This window comes from Cnephaeus nilssonii (genome assembly GCF_951640355.1).
Source record: "Cnephaeus nilssonii genome assembly, chromosome: 13".
Classification (NCBI taxonomy): domain Eukaryota; kingdom Metazoa; phylum Chordata; class Mammalia; order Chiroptera; family Vespertilionidae; genus Cnephaeus; species Cnephaeus nilssonii.
This window is the reverse complement of record NC_137084.1, coordinates 21558171-21567328: the sequence shown is the minus strand read 5'-3', so window position 1 is coordinate 21567328 and position 9158 is coordinate 21558171. Positions and strand designations below refer to the sequence as shown.

General features: G+C 43.6%; 1 protein-coding gene across 1 annotated transcript in view; it reads left to right on the top strand.

The window, feature by feature from the left end:
• ELP4 (elongator acetyltransferase complex subunit 4) overlaps positions 1–9158 on the top strand; it is a 170170-nt gene that overhangs the window by 155635 nt on the left and 5377 nt on the right. The gene's annotated exons all lie outside the window — the stretch shown is intronic.

The following is a 9158-nucleotide window of genomic DNA, read 5'->3' as shown; positions in this document are numbered from 1 at the left end:
GCTTTCAGGAAAATGGAAGTTTTCTTCCCATTTCAGAGGGCTCTGATATGAAAGATTATTTTGTTTTATTTTGTTTTGTTTTTCTAAATTTTGCCAAGATTTTAGAAATTAATCTATAGACTTAGAAGATATTAAATGTTCATGTTATATATTTATATGTATAAACAGGCATAAACACATATGCACATATACACGCATGTATACTTGCACTTTTGAAATAATGCTACTTAATACCACCTGGGTATTAATTTAAGTTTGGAGCAAATGAAATACACACCACCTAGAAGAGTGTACCTTTATCTGACCATGAAGAGTGGGAAAAAATCACTGCTATAATCGATACTTTTTGTTCATTATGGAAAGTTTTTATACAATCAGTACAGAAAAAGCCATGTTTTATTTTGTCAAACCAAAAACATACTACCTACTCCCCTTTATATAAAAAGTAACACAACATGTCAAAAATGATAGCAGAGCCCTCAGCACACATGGAACTGGTGAAAGAAATGAGGAACAGTTTGGCAAACATGAAATATAAAGTTAATTTTTGTACAATTTTCTTTTCATTCACATTCATATCAGGTAGACTTGGTCAAATACCTATAGTAAAGAAGGACTTGTTCATGCATGTAGAACAAAATAAAATAAGATTAAAAGCCCCAGGAAATCAGCCTGCTTCAAAAAACCATTAGAGTGTGCCTCTCCCTCAAGCTTTACAAATGTGCTAATTGTCATGTTTCAGTCATGTAAATATGTTTCAGCATAGAGTAACCAAGATTTCCTGCTATAGAAGCACTGCTCTCCAGGGGTGTGGGGGTAGGGAGCTACGAAGGAGGACTAAATAACACACTGTAATGAAACCTGCCTTTGGGCAGCACATGCTTCAGTTCTGAATGCCCAGAAATACTTCGCAGCCGCTCTAGGCTGCCTAGCAATGGGGATCTCTAATTCTGGCTAGCTTGACAAAGTAAATACAACTATTGAACATAAGGCAGCTCCTAAGAAAAAACAACAATTCCCCCTTGTAAACACCTACACTTGGCCCCATTAAAAATTCTTTCTTCATACCCAGGAACTAGCAGACCCTTCAATGGGGGTGGGGGGGTCTCAGAGTAACTAAAGAGGAGCCGGGAGATGGAATGCTGTCAGGATGGTTTACATTGCCATTTCCAGTGACATTCTGCATACACTGTGGGGCATTATGCAAGCAAACACATTGGCCATTTTGCCCTTGGGACTCATTCGTGGACAGCCAAAAGGAAATATATGTATATGTATTATACTATGCTTACATACAAAAATATGTGATTGCCACATTTCTAAGAGGAATGTTCATCAAAAGCTACCCATTTTGAAACTTTAGTGGAGTGCTGTTAATATGGTAACTTAAAGGGATTATCTGATTCAGAATCCCCTGATTTCTGCTTTTTTACATAGAATTCATCTATTCCGGTGCCTAAGTTGAATAGTGAATCTGCTGTAGTTCTACAGTTCTCTAGGATTTAGGGATCGACATTGAGTTTACACATTCATCTGTCTGCTAATAGTTGACTTCCTGAGTATAAGCCTTTAGATTATAGTAAAGATTAAACATTAGTTTGAATTCAAGTAGACAAAAACAAGGAGAACGTTACCTTTTGTCAGCTCCAGAGTAGTTTCTTATGCTTTAAAAGCCAAAGGGGATAGAAAGACATTCTCATATAGTTAGTAGTTTGAATTTATTTCTAAAAAAGATTGTGTGTTTTTCAAGCTCAACATTCAGATCTAAAAACGCAGTGTTCCTAAAATATCTTGTTATTCATAAGCCACCTGAGAGGTAGTGCCCAAAAATATTGCTCCTACAAGGTTTCCTCCCTGGTCTTGAGTAGAAAAGGGGCTTCCTGGACAAAGCAGGCTGAACAAGCCTATCAGAATGACAGTCTGTCCACAGAAAGAGCCCGTCTCCTCCCATTTCCGGCCATCCAGCAGTAGGCCCTGGGTCTCAAGCACTGCTCAGCCTGGCCTGCTGAAACTTCATTCAAACTCTACACACTCTGGAGTGTATAAGCTCCTGCCTGCACTGTGTAGTCCAGAACGGACAAGCCTGGGGTGAGCAGCAGTTGCAGGCCAGTGAAAAGGTTGCCAGGGTGGGAAGCCCTGCTACACCTTTAAGGAAAGAGGAATGGAAGGAAGTCAGTTGGGGAGATAGGAGGAGACTCATTTAGGCCAGTGGTGCGCACTCACAGGGTTGGATGGTCATGGCCATGTGTGACTTACCCACCCCATTCCTTTACCCCAGAGAAGGAGCTCACCAGGGTTGGGGAAGATCGTTTGCAGTGTCTCTACTGTCCAAGTTTCCGTGACCATTTGAATCACCTTATTCCAACTGATCCCGTGATTTGTTTTTCAGTCCTGCTCATGTTAGAACATTAGCCAGACTAATACATGCAAAAGAAAAAAGGAGAAAAACAAAAGAAAAAGACTCTGCCTTTAGTTTGTATAGACAGCATAACCATTTTAAGTGAAGTTCTCCAGAAATAATCTCGTTTGTTCTCTGTCTGTATCTGAAGTAAGGAAGGAAAAAAATCACATGACTCTCCCACATCTTAAATGTCTAAAATTTGAGGAACACTTGGACCAAAACATGGTGGTATTCTTAATACTGTGTAGTCCAAAAGAACCTGACTCACGTTTTAAGAGGATTAAGCTCAGCAAGCCGTTCTCACAAAACAGTGCTGCCAAAGTCTCTCCTCCCTGAGCATTTCACACACAGCCCAACCCCTCCAACTGGAAACTTCGTGTTGGGCAGGCATGACGCAGAGAACCACCGCTCCCCACAGGAGGAGGGGGGAGGGGGCTGTGGGTCACTCAGTAGATAGCATGTTCCTTCTCAATCAGAAGGAAGGATCTAGAACAGCCAGGCTACACCACCTTTTGGAAAACTCTGTCCTTAAAGAATGTGTATGTTTGCAACAGTTGTTGTTTTCTGTATTGAAAATGTCCATGCATGGTCTTGTACGGCTATGGATGAGATAGCCCTGCATTCATAGAAATAAGTTTACATCACTCCCTCCCTGCCCTTTGCTCACTCGCCACAGCTTACGAACCTTACACCATCTGGTGCCTACCTGCCAAGCCAAGTTTCTCATAGCTACTCCCCTGTTCCTTGACTACTTCAGAAAAACTGGTTGTTTTTTTTCTGTCCTTAAAACATGCTAAGCTTATTTCTGCCTTAAGGCATTGCATTTGTTACCTTTGCCTGGAAACTTCTTTTTCCAGGTCTTTATAAGTCCCTTCACAAATTTAGTCCTTATCTCAGATGGACCCTTCAGAAAGGTCTTCACCCGTTAAAGTGGTGCCCCAGCCAATATATCACCATGTTTGATTTCCTTAAGGGCACCTCTTACCATCTGAATTACCGTCTTCATTTGTCTGCTTTCCTATATGTTAGCTGCCTCTCCTTATGTAAATGTCTAGTATGTATTATCCCTTTCTGAAGTTTTAAGTTCTTTGAAAACAGAGATCTGGCCTGTCTTGTTCAGTATTTTATTTTCAATGCTTAGAAAAGTTCTGGCATGTAGAGTGATGACTAGGAATGTGGCCTTAGAAGCCAGGCTGCCTGAGTTCAAATTCCATTCAAATGTCCACGAGTTGCAACCTCACTTTTGCTCCTTGCTGACTTGGTCCATCGTCTACAACTAGCGGAAACGGAAGAGTAGAAGTATGGTTGTGTATTCAAGGGTCCTTCTACTAAAGGGGAAAGGGAAAGTACATATTCGAGGATAATTATGAGTCTCTGTCAGAGTCCACAACCCTTTGGGGCCCAAACCTACGCAGCCTTCTTCCCACACACTTACTGCCTCTTCAGGGGTGAATGGGAATCCTACTGTCTAGAAATGGCAAAAATTATCTGCCTCAAGTACAGGACTTAGCCCTGTTTGTAGCCCCAGCTCTGCTCTCTGGAAGGATCTCTCTTGTCCATGAGCCTGTCGTCAGTGTACATGCCGGGCTGCAGACAGCACCTCCCTTCAGGGCAGCGGGCTCTTCTGTCTCTTCTTCCAAATTCTGTAACTCTGACCTAAGTTCTTTTTCTTCTATAAATAACTTTGTTGAAAGTGGCAAGGAGCTAACACACTGATATTCTGAATTTCTCCGACATTTTGCCTAGAGCCACTGATTAGGAGGTAAGGGTTGCCCTCCAGGTTCTCATAGGCATAAATAACAAGGACCGCAGTATCTGACCTCAGAGCCCACCTTCCAACGCTAAGCCAGCACATCTTTAGGTCACGAGCGCTCCATTCTCCAGGTACAAGTTCTGTGTAAACAGGATATAGGCCAGGCTTTTTATTACAAAGTTTAAAAAACATAGAAGTTCATGTATCTCCCACATAATAACCCAGGTCAGTGACCCCGGGCTCTTTTGATGGCCAGATGGTGTCAGGGACCCTAGACCAGTTTTGTCACTGTGCTGTGTCCTCCTCAGCCTGTAGCTTCCATCCTGATGGTCCAGGATGGCTGTTTCAACACCGGCCCTCAAGTCCATGTTTCAGCAAGTGAAGACCTTAGTTTTTCTATGCCTGCATATTTTAAAGTTGTCAAGCCAACAAGCCATAAATATGCTTTATCTTCCTTCCTTCACAAATCTACCTTCCTAGAAAGCTATGTTTAAATGTAGGTTCAGGGTTCCACTCCAGAACATCGAGACGTAGGGAGACTTGGCCTGCAGCCCACCTCCTTCCTCTTCCCACCCCTGCCTCCTTCCCAGAGCCGGCGCACATAGTTCCCACACCAACCTGCACATCCAAACCCTGTCCATACGCCCACATCACCAGTCCCGGCTACTCCAGGGGCCCACGGTGAGCACACAGACAGCACAGCCCACCCTTGCAGGCTGAACCTGGGGAAGAGACCTGTGCAGGCTTTGTGGCCATTTGGACAGGGAGTTCTGAGGTTTGACCACCCAGAGCATGTCCTGTAAAGAAGGGCTCAGGCTCTAGATGGGCACGACCCTTTTGCCTGTAATTCCTCACCCCCTGAGGAGAGGTGGATCAGGACCCAGGACAGGGTCCTCCTTGCCAAGGTCGAATAGCGATACTAAGGGAAAGGAGAATTAAATGACACCTCCCCCTTTTTAAGGATCTGACCCTAAACCTAACCATAGCCCTTGTGCTCAAGGTGAAGTGACCAGAACTTAGTCACTCAGCCTCACCTGTCGGCAAGGGAAACTGGGAAGTGTGGCCTCTATTCTGGGAGGCCGTGTGCCCCAGGCTTATGCAGGTTTTTTTACACAGAGCAAAAGGAGAATAGACATTGGGAGAACGCTAGCAATCTCTGCCACAGACATGTGCCTTTTCACAAATCACACTTTTGTTTAGACAAGCGAGTTCCTCACAGACTGCTTTCAGAGGTGAGTTTGGAGATAAGACAATGCTGTCAGTTATAATTGACGGTCAAAATAATTGCACACCTGAGCATTTTGACATGGGCAGCCAGCATGTAGTGTTCCCGCGCTGAAATTTTGTCTAATTTTCAGATCAGTCACGAAGACCCAAATGATTTTTTCTCACATTAAAGGATATAGCGCAATTATGACATTCGGTAAAAACAATTTTAATCTTGAACCCTGAGAATGAATTGGATCTTAAACAAAAACTAAAACCTAAAACCTGACCACGTCTGGCAGAATTTTTTCCAGAAATCTTCGGCCACTACCAAATGTACACCCACCAAATCAAAAAGAGCAAGAACTGCTCTGGGCTGGTTTCCCCTGGCCTATTCTTATAGCAGAGTAACGCAAAATTCACCAAAAGTAGGCAGATGCATCTTCCACACTGCAAAATGTTAACCCAATGTAGAATAATTGCAACCTAATATTACATTGTAATAATGTAGTGATTATGGAATAATAGAAATTTCATCATGTAAAAATATAATAATTACATAATAGCACATAACTTTGCTTTTTTATATAAATTGAAACAACACTCTAAAATCTTGTGAAGAAATAACAATACTGTGATGAATATAGCAAGTCTGTTTCATATGTCTCCTCCCCCTATCCTCCTTCCCAAGTGCCACTGGAAGGAATCAGTCTTTCCACAAAGGAAAGGGAAACCTTTCTTCTTATGTAGAGAGCAAGAGAGACTCTGAGCACTACGTTAGCCCTGCCTTTTGGGCTATGGAGGCATCACTGTGCATGTCCTTGGTCAGAAACTAAGAATGGAGCCCCAGGCAACCAGCTGTAACTCATACATGAGCACTGAATACTTCTAGAAGATGATTCTTTTGCTATTGGCCCCTCTCGAAACTATCGAGAAGTTGTCTCCCAGGAACCATTTGCTCCTTCTTCATAGTAATGGATTTGTTAAACATTTTTATATCTTTTAAAACATTTCCCAGCCTCCCTTGCAGCCATGTCCTAAGTTCTGTACATGAGTGGAAGTGATGTGCCCAACTTCCGGGTCTTGCCTTCTTGGTCCCTGCTTCTTCCCACCAACTGAGAGAGAACAGAAACATCAGCCCTGGAGGCAAGTGGAAGCCCCTTGTTGAGGATGGCAGACCAGTCCTTCTAGCTGAGAATTGCCTAACCTCTGGACCGTAAATTGGGAGAGAAATACACTTCTACCTCTTTTAAGCTGTTTGTGGAGGGGGTGGGATGGCCTGTACTCTGATTCATTCCCTGCCCTTCAGAGCAGGGCCTCATAACACAGAGCCTGGCCACAGAAATCCTCCAGGCGAGGGCCTCACACAGCTCTTGAAGGAACCTGGGATGGAATAGGATGCCATGCCTTTTGTTAATTTGTTTCCTCTTCGTTATGTAAAGAAGGGGGAATTCTCTTAAAACTTGAATGAAGAAGCTGCTGCTGCTTCTAACATTTCTTTTATTGTTTTTTCAGCAATGGAGACATGTGCAAAAGATAGATTTTTTAAATTGAATGGACCCCAAATTGCCTCCTTCAGACAGCCATGCATACTTCCCTGGCCCAGAAGCCAGGCATCCTGCAGGCTCCATTTCACTACTGTTTAGACTTTTTAAATCTTTCCAGAAGCAAAGAGCATTATTGCAGTTCCCTTTTATACTTCTTTGCAGAGCCTCAGTGGAGGGCAATGCATACTTATTGCCTGGGCTCGGCTTAGTGACTGAGCCCTGCTGGCTAAGTCCGATATTCTCTTGCTATTGCTTATAATTATGTGGGTTTATTATATTTGTAGACTCACTTCTTGCCCTGACAAACTCACTGATTTTTATCTTTGGTACCATATTTTTATGAGTCACCTCAAATCCTTTTTTTTTTTTTTAACAAGAATAGATATAAATAAATTAGTGTAATACTTGATAGTTCATAGAACACATGCATCTCATTTGATCCTGGAAACAGTCTTGTGGGGGAGAATTGATTCCCTGGTGATAGAGGAGGACGCTGAGGCAGCTTATCTGAGGTCACATGGAGAGCGAGTGCCAGGGAGGTAGCAAACTGTCCCTGGCTGTCTCTGGGAAGGGGCTGGTGTAGAGCCCATGTGTTCTAAACTGTTTATAAGTTTTAGTTTAAATTGGCTGTGTCTTAAAGAAAAAAAAACTGTTAGGAAGTGTTTGGTAATATTAACACCTATTTCAGTGTTTGTGAAAAATACACAAAGTGCGACTTTTTCAGGAAATGTCAGAAGTTTTAAAAGGTTTAGAACAAATCTCTATCTGCTAAGGGTTAAAATGTACTACATCAATTGTTTTCAGAAAACAAACAGTGCCTGAGGGTTTGATGTTGTCAAAATACAAAAAATTATAAACTGATTAAACTTACTTTAATGGGTATTTACCTGCAATTTGTCTCAAATCCAGGTGTAATCTGGATTCATTATCTTGCCCCGTCTGCCTGGGAGCTGTGAGTTGCGGAGTACGGGTCCGGCAGGTGGGGAAAAGGAATTAGGAAGGGAACTGGGGAGCCAGGAAACGCAGTCCTGTGTATCTATAGGATATGGTTAGTGGCTGACTCAAGAAGTAACAAAATACACAGAGTCTTAGCCCACAGAGAGAGAGGCATGCAGAGGGGAAGCATCTCCAGGTCTGGCTGGGCTTGGAACCTCCCGGAGCCACAGAGCAAAGCACTTCCACTGCTCCTTCTTTATTATGGACCAGGGTTTCCTATGGGCCTAAGGGTGCCCTTTGGCAAGAGCCCCCCAAATCTGCCAGGGTATTTTGCCTGCCTCCCTGTATCACAAGAGAAAGGGGACCCATTAGCCCAGAGGGGCCGCTGTAAATCGCCCAGGCCTCTGCGGGAAATTGGGAGTTGTCACACCTTCCCAAATCCCATCACCTACATAAAAACCATCATTATAGACGAGGCATTGATGGGAAAATAGGTGGCCAGCCAGGTATGCATCTCCTGCATCAGCAGCACAGTCCCTTCCTTCCAGAACCGGGGCAAAGGAGATCTGGTGGGAAAATTTCCACTTCAGATGTAAGATATGAGAAAGATTAATACCTTGCTTTCATTTACAAGGTTGAAAATAGTATTTACCTTTTTTTATAGTCTGATTTTTATTTAAACCATTGCGCACTGAAACCCCAAAGTCTAAAAGCTCAGATACCCCCTGGCCGGCGTGGCTCAGTTGGTTGGAGTGTCATCCTCTGCACCAAGAGGTGGCGGGTGTGATTCCTGGTCAGAGCACGTGTGGGAGGTGGCTGATGGATGTTTCTCTCTCTCTCCCTCTCTCTCTCTTTCTCCCACCCCCACCTCCTTCTTCTCTCTAAAAATCAATTACTAAAAAATATTAAGAATAAAAAAGTTCACATGCCCCTGCAGCTGAGATAAAGGACGTCACCGTGCTACGCAGAGTAGCTGCCCCACAGCACGTTTGTTCAGGAGACAGATCTGGTGCAGCAGCATCGGAGCGTTTCCATGTCACGTGTGTGAGAGCTTTGGAAGTCTCCGAGGAGAAGTCCCTGACACGCCTGGCAAGCCCGGAGCCTGGTCTCTCCTTCTTCCTCGGCTACTTCACATCGCACTGACGTGGTGCACAGGGGGAGGCTCGGAAAGAAGTAAACAAACCCACTGCTTGAGAATTTAGACTGCAGAGTGAGCTCCCTGAAGTCATGATCCACAAAAGCCGGCAAAATCACACACAGGTTCCCATATTTCCAAGAGCCCCCCTTGGGCTTTTTCAAAGGACAGGCATATGTA